This window comes from Meles meles, chromosome 8, assembly GCF_922984935.1.
Source record: "Meles meles chromosome 8, mMelMel3.1 paternal haplotype, whole genome shotgun sequence".
Taxonomy (NCBI): domain Eukaryota; kingdom Metazoa; phylum Chordata; class Mammalia; order Carnivora; family Mustelidae; genus Meles; species Meles meles.
In genome coordinates, this window is record NC_060073.1 from 94,127,562 (window position 1) to 94,145,573 (window position 18,012).

At 36.6% G+C, this 18,012-nt stretch overlaps 1 protein-coding gene across 6 annotated transcripts in view; it reads left to right on the forward strand.

Annotated features, from left to right (window-relative positions):
• The window catches only part of ZBTB44 (zinc finger and BTB domain containing 44), a 68,303-nt gene that overhangs the window by 17,620 nt on the left and 32,671 nt on the right, over positions 1–18,012 (forward strand). The window lies entirely within an intron of this gene.

Here is an 18,012-nt window from a genome sequence, read left to right on the forward strand (position 1 = left end):
AAGCAGGCTCCCTGCAGAGCAGAGAGCCCGATGTGGGGCTCAATCCAAGGACCCTGGGACCATGACCCGAGCCGAAGGCAGAGGCTCAACCCACAGAGCCACCTAGGCACAAGGGTGTGCTAGTAAGTTATTAAAAATTCAAATTAGTGTTTTTAAAAGGCTTTATTGTAGATTTTTATATTTATAGATTGAAAGTTGCAGCTATAGACATATTTTCCTGAGACATTCGGATCATCAGAATAGGCTAAGTTAGGTATTTTCACAGTTACTTTTTCTCTATAGGTTGTTTTATAGCAAATACTACACCTAAGACTTGGCTTTCAAAATTCTCGCTCAGTAGCAGTTTTTTTTCGGACATCATTTTGTTACAGAATTTGTCTGAGTTTGTATCAGTTGACAATTTAGAAAGGTGTTTGCTATAAGGAATCTTAACTTTTTCCCATTCTACTCTGGTTCTTTTAGTTGTATGAAAGCAGTTTGTCACTTTCAGGATAGTTGATTACTAATTTGAACAGATCGAATATGAGTTCTAGAAGTAGTAAGATAACAATTTTATTAACTGTGTTTACACTACTATTCTTACATTATTAATCAAATCAATGGAAAGAGTATTTGTCATAATTTAGTAGTTCTAGCTCCTGGTCCTGCTTTTAAATGTGATTTTTGTACAAAGCAGTGGATTCCCAAGAATCAGGTAGTCTGAGTCCTATCCCCATCTTCCATTAAGTTACTGATTTTGTTAGTCTTTCTGGACTATTTTTAAAAGAATGGTATCTGGCACCTGACAAGTATTTTGAACTTTTTTAAAAAACTTCTTAAAACTGCAAATAATCTAATATCCTTTTCATCTTCAAAATTCAAATCCCTTCATTATATTTCTGAGGGTTTTTTCTCAGCTGAGGGGGAAAAAAATGCCTCACTTCAATCTATTCCTCCATCTTTTATCTCTTTAACTTCTGCGATAACATTTGGGCCACAAATAATATTTGTTATTATAAATATTTTATATTATCATGTATGTTATAGATATTATTGTATGAAAAAAATACATGTGCAGTATCAGTCCCAGAGTCAAACCTCTGTCCGGCATATGGTTCCTCTGTAGACAGTAGTCACTATATCACAATGCAGTATTTCTCCATAGTCTATCTACAAAGACTAGTAATCTCCAGAGTTGTTATAGGAAGTCCAGTTCTTGACCAACTATAGTCAGGGTCCTCAAAGGAGCAGATCTTACCAGAGGTTTTGTGATTGTTACCTCTTTTTGTCGGTTGTGAGTTACAGCTAGAGCTTAAGGAATGGGGCTTCCATGGCTTAATTGCCCCATCTTACATAAAGAACTTTTACTAAGGTGTAGTACCACTAATAATTGTGACAATGATGAATTATCGGTTTGTGATTATTATGGTTACTTCAATTTTATTTTATCCGTGAATGTCTGCTTCAGGGGTACAGGTCTGTGAATCATCAGTCTTTTGTTTTTTTTAAAGATTTTATTTTATTTATTTGACAGAGAGAGACCACAAGTAGATAGAGAGGCAGGCAGAGAGAGAGAGAGAGAGAGGGAATCAGGCTCCCTGCTGAGCAGAGAGCCCGATGCGGGACTCGATCCCAGGACCCCGAGATCATGACCTGAGCCGAAGGCAGTGGCATAACCCACTGAGCCACCCAGGCGCCCCTGTGAATCATCAGTCTTAAACAATTCACAGCACTCACTATAGCACATACCCTCCCCAATGTCCATAACCCAGCCACCCTATCCCTCTCCTCCAACCCCCCAGCAACCCTGTTTGTTTCCTGAGATTAAGAGTCTCTTAAGGTTTGTCTCCCTCCCGATCCCATCTTGTTTCATTTTTTCCCTCCCTACCCTGCCTCTCAAATTACTAATATCAGAGAGCTCATATGATAATTGTCTCTCTCTGATTGACTTATTTCACTTAGCATAATACCCACTAGTTCTGTCCATGTCATTGCAAATGGCAAGATTTCAGTTTTTTGATGGCTGCATAGTATTCCATTACACACACACACACACACACACACACACACACACACACACCCTCATTCCCCATCTTTATCCATTCATCTGTTGATGGACATCTAGGTTCTTTCCATAGTTTGGCTACTGTGGACATTAACATTGCTGCTATAAATGTTTGGGTGTGCGTGCCCCTTCGGATCACTACATTTGTATTTTTAGGGTAAATACCCAGTAGTGTGATTGCTGGGTTATAGGGTAGCTCTATTTTCAACTTTTTAATGAACCTTCATACTGTTTTCCAGAGTGACTGTACCAGCTTGCATTCCCACCAACAGTGTAGGAGGGTTTCCCTTCCTTCACATCCTCGCCAACACCTATTGTTTCCTGACTTCTTTTTTTTTTTTTTTTTTTAACATTTATTTGACAGAGACAGATCACAAGTAGATAGAGAGGCAGGCAGAGAGAGAGAGAGAGAGAGAGGGAAACAGGCTCCCCGCTGAGCAGAGAGCCCTATGCAGGACCTGATCCCAGGACCCCGCGATCATGACCCGAGCCGAAGGCAGCGGCTTAACCCACTGAGCCACCCAGGCGCCCTGTTTCCTGACTTCTTAATTTTAGCCATTCTGACTGGTGTGAGGTGGTATCTCATTCTGGTTTTGATTTGTATTTCCCTGATGGTGAGTGATGTTGAACCCTTTGTCATGTTTCTGTTGGCCATTTGTATGTCCTCTTTGAGGAAATGTCTGTTCATGTCTTCTGCCTATTTCTTGATTGGATTATTTGTTCTTTGGGTGTTGAGTTTGATAAGTCCTTTATAGATTTTGGATATTAGTCTTTTATCTGATATGTCATTTGCGAATATCTTCTCCCATTCTGTCAGTTGTCTTTTGGTTTTGTTGACTTTCCTTTGCTGTGCAAAAGCTTTTGGCCTTGATTGAAGTCCCAGGAGTTCATTTTTGCCCTTGCTTCCCTTGCCTTGGCAGTGTTTCTAGGAAGAAGTTGCTGCGGCTGAGGTTGAAGAGATGGCTTCCTGTGTTATCCTCAAGGATTTTGATGGATTCTTGTCTCACATTGAGGTCTTTCGTGCATTTTGAATCTGTTTTTGTGTGTGGTGCAAGGAAATCTTCCAGTTTCATTCTTCTGCATGTGGCTGTCCAATTTTCCCAACACCATTTGTTGAAGAGACTTTTTTCCATTGGACATTCTTTCCTGTTTTGTCGAAGATTAGTTGACCATAGAGTTGAGGGTCCATTTCTGGACTCCGTGTTCTGTTCCATTGATCTACGTGTCTGTTTTTGTGCCAGTACTATACTGTCTTGATGATTATAGCTTTGTGATAGAGCTTGAAGTCTGGAATTGTGATGCTGCCAACTTTGGTTTTCTTTTTCAACATTTCTCTGGCTATTCGGGGTCTTTTCTGGTTCCATTTTAGGATTATTTGTTCCATTTCTTTGAAAAAAATTGAAGGTATTTTGATAGGGATTGCATTAAATTTATAGATTGCTTTAGGTAGCATAGACATTTTCACAATATTTGTTCTTCCAATCCATCAGCATTGAACGTTTTTCTGTTTCTTTGTGTCTTCAGTTTCTTTCGTGAGTATTTTATAGTTTTCTGAGTACAGATTCTTTAACTTTTTGTTAAGTTTATTGCTAGGTATCTTATGGTTTGGGGTGAATTGTAAATGGGATCGACTCCTTAATTTCTCTTTCTTTTGTCTTGCTGTTGGTGTATAGAAATGCAGCTGATTTCTGTGCATTGATTTATATCCTGACACTTTACTGAATTCCTGTTTGAGTTGTAGCAGTTTTGGAGTGGAGTCTTTTGGGTCTTCCACATAAAGTATCCATGAACAAATTAATGAGGATAAGTAAGCAAAGTATGAACTATACATCCATATTGCCTATAAGCAAGAATGATAAAATTTAAAAAATTGCAGTAACATAACATACAGTGTAATTCTATAAATTTTATCTACATATGTGCTTGCCTTTTAAGTATCTGTGGAAAGGGTCAGAAAAAAATCAAGATTTCTTAATGTCAGAGCTTAGTTTTTACAGGTGAGATTGAACGCACTCATTTTCTTTATATAAAATTTTTTAAAATATATTTAAATAGATGGACTTATTTCTTACACACTTTATAAAATCCGTTTGAGAATATCCTCCCCAAATTAAATCTGTGCTGCTATTTGCCTTTTGCCTTTGTTCCCTGCAGCTCTTTTGAGTGTCATCAAAGTCTGGCCTTGCCACAGAAGAAGTTTTGGAAATACTTATGTGGTTGCACAGTAGCACATATGTGAGGATTCCATTTGTATGTGGATTTATTTAATGCCACTGAATTGTACACTTAAAAATGATTAGAAGGGCAAATTTTCTACATTGTACACAATATTTTTTAAAAATCTGGCCTTGCCCCTGGAGGTATATCACACATGTGAACATTTGTTACATTTGTCACAGTTACATAAATTAATTAAAATACTGATGATAGGGGTGCCTGGGTGGCTCAGTCGTTAAGCATCTGCCTTCAGCTCAGGTCATGTTTCCAGAGTCTTGGGACCAAGCCCTACATCAGGCTCCTTGCTCAGTGGAAGCCTGCTTCTCCCTCTCCCACTCCCCCTGCTTGTGTTCCCTCTCTCATGGTCTCTGTCTGTCAAATGAATAAATAAAATCTTTAAAATAAATTAAATACTGATGATAATTGCCAACTTTGAAAAAGAAATATGAACAGTTTAAAGCAGTAGCCACCCTCACTCAGGATAATACAGGAGAAATACCAGAACTTCATGGTTGTGATAACTTCCATCAAATGATTTAAGTATTAGAAGGCTATGGAACTAGGTGACCTCCAGGATTCCTCTCTACCTGGAGATGTTTTGAATTTGAGAGTAAACATTAGTTTCTTTAGTTAAGTAGAGATTTAAAACCCCTGGCAACAAACCAAATGTCCATCAGTAGGTGAATAAAATGTATATACATACAATGGAATAGAACCTTTAAAAAGAAAGTAAATTGATACCTGCTACAACATGGATGAACCTTAAAGACATAATGCTAAACAAAATAAGCCAGTCACATAAGGAGAGATAGTGGATAATTCCATTTTTATGAGGTACCGAAAATAGTCAGATTCATGGAGACAGAAGGTAGAAGAGTGGCTACCAGGAGCTGGATAGAGAATGAGGAGTTATTGTTTAATGAATACTGACTTACAGTATGGGATGATATAAAAGTTCTAGAGAGGGTAGTGATGATAGTTGCACAATAGCATTAGTGTACTTAATGCCACTGAGCTATACACTTAAAAATGGCTAAAATAGTAAATTTTATGTCTATTTTGCCACAATAAAAAGAAACTTTAATTTACTGCTGTTAATTAAGTAACTTAGATGATGTAGACATTTTAGGTTATAACAGAGTTCTAGAAAACTTTCTAAATAAAGTAATATTGGGCACATTACCAGTTCAGTAAAACTGCTTTTTTATATACAGATACTACTTGAAATGTGGCAGGCAAATAAGTTTGTATTTAATTTTATTTGATTAATTTTATTTAATTCGAATCAAGATAACTGCATGTGGCTAATGACTACTTCTTAGAAGTATTTTCTCATCCTTTTTTTTTTTTTTTTAAAGATTTTATTTATTTATTTGACAGAGAGAGATCACAAGTAGGCAGAGAGGCAGGCAGAGAGAGAGGAGGAAGCAGGCTCCCCACGGAGCAGAGAGCCTGATGCGGGGCTCGATCCCAGGACCCTGAGATCATGACCTGAGCCGAAGGCAGCGGCTTAATCCACTGAGCCACCCAGGCGCCCCTTTTCTCATCCTTTTACTTTCAGCCTACCTATATCATTGTATTTGAAGTGAGTTTCTATGGATAGCATGTAGTTGACTCATTTTTTTTTTTTAATATCCACTCTGCCAAATCTTTCTCTTTTAATTGGTTTTATTTGGACTGTTTATAGTCAGTGGTTAAGTTCTGACTTAACTTTGCCATCTTATCTTTTGTTTTTGTTTGTTCCCTCTATTTTTTGTTTCCGTTTTCTTTTTTCTCCCTTCCTGTATATTACTTTTACCTTTTTTGAGAATTCCACTTTGATTTATCCAGTGTTTTGAGTATTTCTTTTTGTATAGATTATTTTGAGTTTTCCCTGGGAATTACATTAAACATGAATAAACATCTTACCGTGTACTGATGTCAACATTTTACCAGTCAGAATGAAGTACAGAAAGCTTACCTCTTTTTAAAGTCTCTTTACCCTCCCTGTTTATAGCTCTTAAATATTTTCTCTACATACTTGGAGCACCACATCAAACAGTGTTATAATTTTTGATTCAGTTATTTCAGACATATGTAGAAAAATCAGAGGAGAGGAAAGATTAGTGCCTATATTTTTTTCTGTCATTCTTCCTTCCATTTCAAGAACTATATATGCCCATTCTTTTTTAGTAGATCAGCTAGCAGAAGATTCTCCAGTTTTCATTCATGGGCAAGTGTCTTGATTTCCCCTTTATTCCTGAAGGATCTTTTCACTGGATATAAAATTCTTGATTGGCAGTTTCTTTGAATACTTACAAAGTGTTGTGCCACTTCCATCTGGGATCATGGGTTTCTATGAGAAATCCTCTGTTATTTTGTTTTCCCTTTACAAGTAAAAAGTCATTTCTCTCTTGCTGTTTTTAAGATTTTCCTTTTGTCTTTAACGTACAACAGTTTGATTGTGATGTATCTAGGCATGAATCTTTGGATATATCTTATTTGCGTTTGTTGAGCTTCTCAAATACTTAAGGTTTAGGTTTTTTCGCCAAATTTGAGAACTTTTCAGCCTGTTATTGGGGAGAGGAATAGTTTTTCAGCCCTGTCCTCTCTCTCCTCTCCTCTCAGGACTCTGAAGATATGAATATTAGATCTTTTCTATAGTTCCTAGGCCCCTGAGTTTCTCTTCATATTTTTAGTCTATTTTCTCTATTATCCAAATTGAGTAATTTTTATTTTTTCCTCAAGTTTACTGATTCTTTCCCCTGTCTTCTCCATTCTCCTGTTCAACTCTTCAACTCATCTTTTTAGTTTTTCATTTTAGTTCTATTTTGTAATGGCTTTTTTTTTTAAGATTTTATTTATTTGACAGAGATGACAGTAGGCAGAGAGAGGCAGAGCAGGCTCCCTGCTGAGCAGAGAGCCGGATGCGGGGCTTGATCCCAGGACCCTGGGATCATGACCCGAGCCAAAGGCAGAGGCTTTAACCCACCGAGCCACCCCTATTTTGAGCACCCCTATTTTGTAATGGCTTTAAAATTAGCATTTTATACAGGCTAGTCACCATAAAATAAATAAAATGTATAAATAAGTAAAATGTACATAAATAAAATGTACAGTTCAGTGACTTTTCAGTGTATTCACTAATTTATCGCCATAGTTTTAGAATATTTTCATTACTCTCAGAAAACTTGCGCCCTTAGCTGTCACCCCAAATTTCCCCCAGCCCTCAGCAGCCACTAATCTACTTTCTGTCTATAGATTTGCCTACTAGAGTTCCTGTTCCTTGTTGCTACTATATCAAAATACAGTTGACTTATTTATGATGTTGACCTTATCTCCAGTCACTTATTAGTTCTGGAAGGCTTTTTTTTTTCTCCTTAATTCCTTGGGTGTAGATAATCATGTCTGGTAGGAACAGTTTTATTTTTTGCTTATACACAACACACACACACACACACACACACACATGCCCCTTTTGGTTCTTTTTCTTGCCTTTTCTCTGATCTTAGAGGGAAAGTATCTAATCTTTATCTGATAAGTATGTTACTTACTACCTATAGGCTTTTTTTGGTAATGCTCTCTAACTGGTTAAAGAAGTTCCTTTTTATTCCTAGTTTGTTAAGAGTATCATGAAGGGATGCTGAGTTTTTTCCAAAACTTTTTCAGCATCAATCAAAATTATGTGGCATTTCTTCTTCAGACTCTGAATATGGTGGATTAAATTGACTGATTTTTTTTTTTAATGCTGAACCAGCCTTGTAATCCTAAAATAAACCCCACTTGATTATGATATTCTTTTCTTTTTATTTTTGCATTGCTAGAATTGATTTGCTAATATTTTGTTAGGGTTTACATCTGTGTTCACAAAGATGTTCTGGGTTTGTTTGTTTGTTTTTACAGACTTTGGCTTTGGTATCAGAGTAATGCTGTCCTTAAAAAATAAGAAATGTTCTCTCTCTGATTCTCTGGAAGAGAGTATACGATTGGCATTACCCCTTTAAATGTTTCATAGAATTCTCTAGTGAAACCATCTGGGACTGAAGATTTCTTTAGAATGATTTTAATTGTCAGTTCAATGTCTGTAACAGTTATAAGATTGTTCGGGTTATCTATTTCATCTCGGTTGAATTTTGTATGTAGTTTATCTCAGGAATCATTCCATTTTGTTTTTGGTATCAAATTCTGTGTATAGTTTTCCATAGTATTTATATATATATATATCTGCAGTGTGTTAAAGGAAAAATCCAACCATAAATTTTGAAAAGATCTGGTTGGCTTTATTTAACAATTCATGAAATAGGCAGCATCTATTATATAGGTAGAGTAGAACTCCAAAGAATTGTACCAAGTGAGAGGGTTTTATGGACTAAAATGTGTAGGATACATTCTCAAATAGCATCTGGAACTTTCTCCAGTGTAGACCGTATGGTAGGTCATAAACCAATTAAAAAAATTCTTTTTAACATTTATTTGAGAGAGAAAGCACAAGTGGGAGGGGCAGAGGGGGAGAGAATCTCAAGCACACTGTGCTGAGCTAAGCAACTAACACAGGGCCCCATCTCACAACCCTGAGATCATGACCTGAGCTGAAATCAAGAGTTGGACACTTAACCGACTGTGCCACCCAGAGTTCCTACCAGTAAATTTTAAAAGGTTGAAATAATACAAAGTGTGCTCTGAGAACATACAGGCATGATATTAGACATCAGTAATAGCAGGAAAAAGTTCAGGAAATTAAAAAATATGTGAAAATAAAAGAGATAAACATTGAGATAAGTGAAAATGAAGATACAATATACCAAAACTTATATGCAGCAATAGCAGTGCTTAGAAACGTGTAACTATAAATACAGTTGGTTAAGCATTGGACTCTTGGTTTCAGCTCAAGTTGTGATTTCCGGGTCATGGTATCAAGACCCGCATTAGGCTCTGCACTCAGTGTGGAATCTGTTTAAGACTCTCTCTCCCTTTGCCTCTCTCCCCATCTCTCTCTAAAATAAATCTTTAAAAAAAGAAAGAAGAGCTCTAATTAATAACCAACGTTCTACCTGAAGACACTGGAAAAAGAGCAAACTCAACCTAAAACCAAGAGAAGAAAGGAAATAATAGAAATTGTAAATACTATGGGGATGCCTAGGTGGCTTGGTCAGTTAAGCATCTGCCTTTGGTTTAAGGTCATGATCCCGGACTCCTGGGATCAAGCCCCTCACTGGGCTTCTTGCTCAGTGGGAAGTCTGTTTCTCTTTCTGTCCCTCATACTGCTCATGCTCTCTCTTTCTCTTTCTTGCTCTCTCTGAAATAAACAAAATCTTTTTAAAAGAATAAATAAAAAATACTATAAACAATGAACCATCAAAATTAAAATTGAGAATACAGTTCCATGCACAGTAGCATCAAAAAGAATAAATACTTGGAAATTTAACAAAGAAAGTGTAAGACTTAGCACTACAAAAGAAACTGAAGATGGTCTAAATAAACAGAAAAATACCCCATGTTCATGTATTGGAAGACTCAGTGTTGTAAAGATGACAGTACTCCCCAAACTGATCTACAGATGGAGCACAATCCCTCTCAGAATCCCAGCTGACTTTTTGTAGAGATTGACAGTCTCATTCTAAAATTCCTATTTTAGGGGCGCCTGGGTGGCTCAGTGGGTTAAGCCGCTGCCTTCAGCTCAGGTCATGATCTCAGGGTCCTGGGATCGAGTTCCGCATCTGGCTCTCTGCTCAGCATGGAGCCTGCTTCCCTCTCTCTCTCTCTGCCTGCCTCTCTGTCTACTTGTGATCTCTCTCTTTGTCAAATAAATAAAAAAAATAAAAAATCTTTAAAATTCAAATTTAATGTTATACAGAACCCAGAATAAGCAAAACAATACTGAAAAAGAACAAACTCAGAGAACTCATCCTTCTTGATTTCAAACTGAGTACAAAGCAGCAGTGACCAAGGTATTGTACTGTCATAAGGTAGACATATAGAACAATGGAATAGAATTGAGAATCCAGATGTAAACCCATACAAATGTGCTTACAGGTTTTTCATAAAACCCATAACTTTTCAATGAAGATGCCAAGATCATTCATTGGGGAAGAAGAATATTTTCAATAGATTGTGCTGTGACAGCTAGAGAGCCACATACAAAAGAATGAGGTTAAACTTTTACATCATACCATATATAAAAGAAAAACTAAAAATCAAAGACCTAATTGTAAGCACTAAAACTATAAAACCTGTGGAAGAGGGGTACCTGGGTGGCTCAGTCAGGTAAGCATCCAACTCTTGATTTCAGCTGGGGTCATGATCTAAGGGTCATGAAATCTAGCCCCACTCCAGGCTCACACTCAAGTGTGGAGACTCCTCCAGATTCTCCCTCTCTCTCACCCTCATCCTCTACCCCTCCCACTGCTTGCATGAACTCTCTATTTCTCTAAGAATAAATAAAAAATTTTTTAAAAACCCTGTAGAAGAAAACATAGGGGTAAATACGATGTTGAATTTGGCAAAGGATTCTCAAATATGGCAACAAAAGGGAAAAATAGGTTATACTTCATCAAAATTAAAAACTGTGCTTCAAAGGACACTATCAAGAAAGTGAAATGACAACCCACAGAATAGAAGAAAATGTTTATAAACCATATGTTTGATAAGCGACTTGTATGTAGAATATATAAGAACTTCTACAGTTTAGTAAGAAGACAACATACAAGCTAGGTAAAAAAATGGACAGAGCATCTCAATAGACATTTCTCCAAGGCTTATACAAATAGCCAGTAAGCACATGAAAAGATGTCTGACATCATTAGTTATCCAGGAAATGCAAATCAAAACCACAATGAAATACCACTTCACACCCACTAGTATGACTAGAATCAAAATGCCAGAACACTAAAAAAAAATCTTCCAATTATACACTTTTAAAGGGGTTATGTATACGGGATGTGAATTATATCTAAAACTTTTACAAAATATATAGTCATTACATATAAATTATTGATATCATATAGTAAAATTTCCAATTATCTCATAAACTTATTTTTGTGGGGGTGCCTGAGCGGCTCAGTTGTTAAGCGTCTGCCTTCGGCTTAGGTCATGGTATCAAAGGCCTGAATTGGGCTCCCTGCTCAGCAGGGAGCCTGCTTTGCCTGCTTCTCCCTCTCCCACTTCCTGTGCTTGTGTTCCTTCTCTCCCTGTGTTTCTGTCAAATAAAATCTTTTTTTAAAAAATTTATTTTTGTGTTAATTTGTTTCAAGTAAGATAACTCCTCTGCAGTGTGATTGATTCATAAATTCTTTTAATCTATAAGTTCCCTATTTTAGTTCCTCCTTCTCTTTTTTCCCCTTGCTCTTTATTTAAAAAAAAAAAAAAAAGCCTCTTGTCCCTGTAGAGTTTCTCATAGTATAGATTTTGCTGTTTGCATTGCAGTGATGTAACTTAACATGCTCCTGTCACCTTTGTATTTTCTATGAATTGATAGTGTGTTGATAGGATCTAGAATTTCGTTCAGTCTTTTTTGCAATGTCTTAATTGCCCTTTTTTCGGTCAAGTAATAAACCATTGGCGATCTGTACATCTTCATTTAGGGATGGGGACTGCAAAATGGTTATCTTCTACTTTGATACTCCTTCATTTATTTGCCAGAACATTTCTATAAAGACAAAACTTCCTTCAAGTATGTTTGATTACCAAAAAATACCATTTATATTGGAAAGCCAGGATAAATGCCTTATTCTTTCCTGTTTTTAAAACCAGCTTTCAAGATAATTATTTGTTTCAATAGCATCTCTCAAAGGTGACAAATTAGTTTTGTTTTTGCTTACAGGGTCAGATGAGCCCATGAATTTAAACATATTTCAAGTATTTCCATTTATTTTTCCCATTGGGAACCTCCTCAAATTGACTTGAGTTTTGAAGTTTTGACACATTCCTAATAATCTTTGATTAACTTCTTTGCTATCTGGTAAGATGTTCCAGGTGGACATCTTCTACAACAGAAATGCAATCAGCCATTTTTGTAAGGAGTCGTGATTCCTTTTAGTGGGAAATGGAATTTAGAAGCCAGTCTGGGTGTTAGGGATATTCATTGCTGTAGATTAATTACATTATGAGTTCCTGCTAATACTTCTAATTCAAATTTAAGAGTATAAATTCAAATTATAACTTTTTCTTTACCTTTAATCCCCGATAACGTATATATATAGGCACTTTACATATATATGTGTGTACCAGATAGAAATTTTATGAAATGTATCTATCTGTTCACATATTTCACAGCCTTTGTATATATCATGCTAGATACTGGATAGGATCAAAAGATAAATTAGGGGCACCTGGGTGGTTCAGTCAGTTGGCATCTGCCTTCAGCTCAGGTCATGATCCTGGGGCCCTGGGATCGAGCCCCACGTTGGACTTCTCTGCTCAGCAGGAGCCTGCTTCTCCCTCTCCTCCCCTCTCGCTGTCTCTGTCTCTCTCAAATAAATAAATCTTTTAAAAAAAAAATCTTTTTGCTCTGCCTGCCCTGAGCTTCTCACAACTTGCCTTCACATTTTTCCCTGTACATTCTTTGGATGTCTTTAGTTCTAACAAAATCAACAGAATGAGACTTATCAGTAACTTATGTAAGATGCAGTATTTAAATCCATGCAGACCTCTTCCTGAACTCCACATTAAATGGGCAATTTCATATATAAATTGATGCAAATATTCCTCTTTAAAGTTTTTCTAATTTAGTATGCCTGAAACCAAAATATTCTTTCTCTTCATCAGCCCCTTCCAAAACCCTTCTTTTTCATTCTCTTATTTGGTGAAAACACCATGCACTCAGTCACCCAGATTAGAAATTTAAGAGTCATGTTCTTCTCTCCTAGCTACTCCTTGACCCCATCCCTGGTAGATCATACCTACGTGGTTTTACTTCCTAAATATTTCTTAGATGTATTTCCTCTATCCTCAGTGCCACTTAGTTTGCTTTTATCAAATACTCATACTGTTGTAATAGTCACCCTCAAATCTGCCCTCTCTATTGCCTTCGGAATAACCTTTTTAAAATATAGATATGACTACTGCTCCCCAATGGCTACTCATCCCTATTGAATAAGATTTCATTAGGTCCCAGTAAAAAAAAAAAAAACAAAAAAACTCATTAGGTCCTTAGCATGGCATAAACAAACATAAGTGACCTTGAGTGAAGTAATATCCCAAGTATCAATTTCCTCTGTAAAGTCAGATTATTATCATCTTACCTCATGCGTGATAACATATCTAAAGCTCCTACTATTAGCATCTGCTACATGGTAGACAGTTAGCTAATACAGGCAACTTCATATATTTCTACCTAGATATTCCTCTTAGAGGCATCTTAAAAGCAGTATGTCCCTTTCCTTAGCCGCCTTTTCTGTCTTTGATTGGTTTAAATTAGGATATAGAGTAGAAATGAAATGATCTCAGTTCATTCTTCCCATAATTAAAACCTTATTAGATCACTGGGAAAGTTAGCATCCAGTTATAAATGTGGCTGGTTGTTTAAACATGCAAATTATTTTTAAATATCAAGTTTACCTTCAAATTAGCAGTCTTCATCACTATTTAATCATGTGAGGCAGCCATCTTTCCATGCAAAGAGCTCTACTCCATTTTAACCTCAAATCCTCTGATAATTATTATCAGCTAATCTCTATACCAAAATATATATATTCAAGATGTATTCTGTGTCATATAAGAAATAGAGTAGACATGAAATTTTATTTTCATTTCACTTTTTACTCTCACTTTTTCTAGGGTAATAGTAGCTAACATTTATTGAATGCTTACTTAATGCCTGGAACTGTGCTAATTTAATTTTCCTCACTATCTTGAAAGTGTGATTTCCATTATTCCTGTTTTACATATGAGCAAACAAGCATATAGAGGTGAAGTAACTTGACTGAGATTTGATGCCTCACTTATAAGTGGAAGAGTCAGTTTTCAAAACCCAAGATTATCTAACTTAAACCATTTTTTTAAATAACTAGGCTATATACCTTATTTGCCAAAATTTTTCAGCCCAACTGCAAAACAACAGGGGATTTAGCAATTACTGTTTTCATAACCATGTATGCTATTTCATCAGTGATTTAGAATAAAAGGGAGAGGGGTGGGCGGGAAGGAGACGATTTCTGAATTACTAGTTCAAATTGCAAACTATTACACAAATATATTTTATTACTTTTAAACACTGCATGAATTCTACATTAGTAATTGGAATGCAGTAATATTTATCTTTATTCAAGAATTTTGAATGAGCTCCAAATTAAATGTGTACATAGGTCGGGAAAATGAAATGTTTAATAGAATTATGTAATTGATAAAAATTTCAGGTTATACTTTCTGAGTATAACCTGACTTCTAAACTATATCCATATTATGTGTGACTTTTTCAAATAGAGTAATTTCATCCTGTTTTGCCACAATGTGTGATATTGCAATATCTCCAAAATATATTAGTCCATGTAATTTTTTATCATGGAGTATATCATGAGACTAAATTTCCACAGACATGTATTAGGAAATGCATATAATACATGGTATACAAGACCTTTCTCAGTCTAATCTTCAACTTCCTCTCATCCCATACCTTCAGCTATATCAGGCTTTGAAGCTTAGATTTGTAACCATTACATTAAAGAAGCAGAATTTATGGAAGGTTCTTATAATCATTTTATTTTTGTCTTCCATTATCCATTTAAATGTATACTGTGGTGTTCTTCCTCCAACTCCTTGAAAGTCAAGTCTTAGCTACTTTTCAGGTTACTTTCAGAAAATGAAAGCATTATTTTCAAGAACTAATAAACTTGGGGTGCCTAGGTGGCTCAGTCATTAAGCGTCTGCCTTCGGCTCAGGTCATGATCCCAGAGTCCTGGAATCGAGCCCTGCATGGGGCTTCCTGCTTTGTGGGAAGCCTGCTTCTCTGCCTCTCCCTCCCCTCCCCCTTGTGTTACCTCTCTTTCTCTCTCTGTCAAATAAATAAAATAAAATACTTTTTAAAAAAACTAATAAGCTTAATTCAGAGTTAAAGTTTTCCCTCCTTTCCTCCGTCAGTCATACTGCAGAGGAAATGTGAAAATGAGGTTTATATGGCTTCCCTCTTTTTTTTTTTTCTGTTTTTCTACCCTTTGGCCTTTTATTCCTCTTCATTTGCTAACTATGGCTTCTGGCCCCTCCAGGATTGAAAGAGGCAAAAGTTGAGTAAGAGGAAAAGGTCTTTGATACCAGTTAAAGCAATATCAGCTTTATATAGCATTTATTTTGTACTAAGTACAGTCTTTACGTATATTATTAGGCCAGTTAATCCTCACAAGTCTCTGAGTTAGGTTCTGTTATCCCTCTTTACTGCACAGTTTAATGACTTGCCTAAGGTCATACAGCTTAATAAGCTTAGAAGGCAGTACCACGATGCAGACCCAGCACTCTAGCTCCAGAGCCCCATCTCAACCACTCTACTCTATTGCTTTTATATTCTGTTGGGAAGTGGTAAGCATACTTCATAGTCTTTGCCAGAGTTTAAATCAGACTTGAACCCTTTCAATTTTTTCCAAGTGTGACATACATTTTCCATAGACCTAAGACAAAAAGCAAACATGTATCAACTCTTTCCCTTGCAGAAGAGTAGGAGGGAGTGGGATGGGGTTTGGAACTCAAAGCACACTGATTGCTATTGCAAAAATCCTTTTGTAATATTTAACTCTTTGAACATTGAAGGTGGGTATAACTCAAGGTTGAAAAACAGTTTTCTGGGGCACCTGGGCAGCTCAGTCGGTTAAGCTTCTGCCCTCAGCTCTGGTCATGATACTAGGGTCCTGGGATGGAGCCCTGTGTCAGGCTCCCTGCTCAGCAGGGCACCTGCTTCTCGCTCTCCCCCCTGCTTGCACTCTCTGTGTCAAATAAATATATAAAATCTTAAAAATAATAATAATAATAATTTTCTACTACCTTATTGCATAGGTGGCCTTGCATCTCACTTTTGGCCAGCAGTATCTGTTTGAGTCCTCTACCCAAGCCAAGATTGAAATGGTTTCATTTTAAGACCCTGTTGCACATGTTCTCTAAATGCTCTTTAATTCCTTGCCTTCACACCTTTGTTCCTGCAGATGGTCCCCAGATTAAGATTGTATCACTTGCTCTGAAGGCATGTGGTTTCCTCCCTGAACTACATGATCCCAATCAAACCAAGCACTCTTGATGGCCAGGCTTTTAAAGAAGCCAGTTTACTGTGGTGTAGCAAAACTTAATAACTTAAAACTTAAAGTCCTTCCATTTTCTTCCTTTTCATCTCATTCTTATGAGAAAAATCAGCAATGTTAAAACAGTGGTTTGCTTAGACCAATTTTAGCTGTCTAGTGTATTGTGGTTACTTGTCTTTGAAGAGTATATGAAGTATATTTATATTTTAACTCATCTCTGCTAACAATCAAGATAATGATTTCAGTGGCCTTACCTGGCTGTCTTGGCACAGGGCTTTATGCCTTTTATCCTTTCTGTTGTGTTATCCCAGGTTGATAATTTTGTCCTCCCATTTTAGAATATTCAGTGACCTTATATTTATTCAGCTAGAAATCTTTCGTTTTTTTTTTCCTTTTTTCCCCTTTTACATACACATTTATCTGCATAGTACATTCAAAGGGATATTTATCAAATGGATTGTTTGATGTTTAAACTGACTGCCTTCTGCATGCTCACTTTTTTTTTTTTTTTTAGAGATTTTATTTAATTATTGGGGCGGCAGGGAAGGGCAGAGGGAGAGGGAGAAGCAGATTCCCCACTGAGCATGGAGCCTGACACAGGTCTTGATCCCATGCCCCCATGATCATGACCTGAGCCGAAGGCAGGCTCCCCTTTACTTTAAAAAAAAAAAAAAAATTTAATTTCAGTATAGTTCGCATACAATGTTATATTAGTTTCAGGTGCATGCTCACATTTAGAATGTCATACAGTGCACATTAACAACTTGTTAAACAGGGAAGGTCCATCAGGATGGTGAACACTCACTGAGATGATGTGTGAACCCATGATAACCTGGAACTCCTTTCTGCCTTATCACCTGGCAGAATTCTACTTTCTTTAGGCCCCATCCTCTGTGATGCGTCCTCTCCCTTGTACATTCAAAATTAAGTATTTCATTCATTGCTTTCACATAGCACTGCTGCACACCTTTTGTAGTCTTGGTTAGGAACATGCCTTTTTATAAGGACTGTAAGCTCAGGGAGGTCGAGGACGGTGTTTTATTTGTACTTAATGTTCCTCCCTTCACATAATAGAGTACCTCACATTTGGCAAATCTGCTCTTGAGCACAATCAGTTATAATTTGACTGTTAGAATACCTGACTCAGTCTTATTAATATTTCTGCCCAAAACAAGGGAGGTAAAAATAGTAAAGTTATGCTCAGTTATAATCCTACCATACCTAACCATATTTGCATGCAGTTTAATACTGGGGACCAGTATTAAAGGAACATTGAAAAGTGGAGATGGTTCAGAACAAGGATGTTAATCAGATTTTAAGGAGCTCTTAAAGGGATTAGGGATATTTAGTTTAAAGAAGAGAAACCATAGGAAAGAGTGGAATGTGATTGCCATCTTCATTTTTTAAAGGCTTTTTTGAGGGAAAAGAAAAAGTAGACTTAGTCCATATGACTTTAGAGTTTGAACCAAGAGGACCTGAAACCCTAGTTGTGTAGCAGTATGCTAGGGTTTTTTTAAAGAAAAAAATTTGCTTAATGTGCAAAAAAAGAGAATAAAT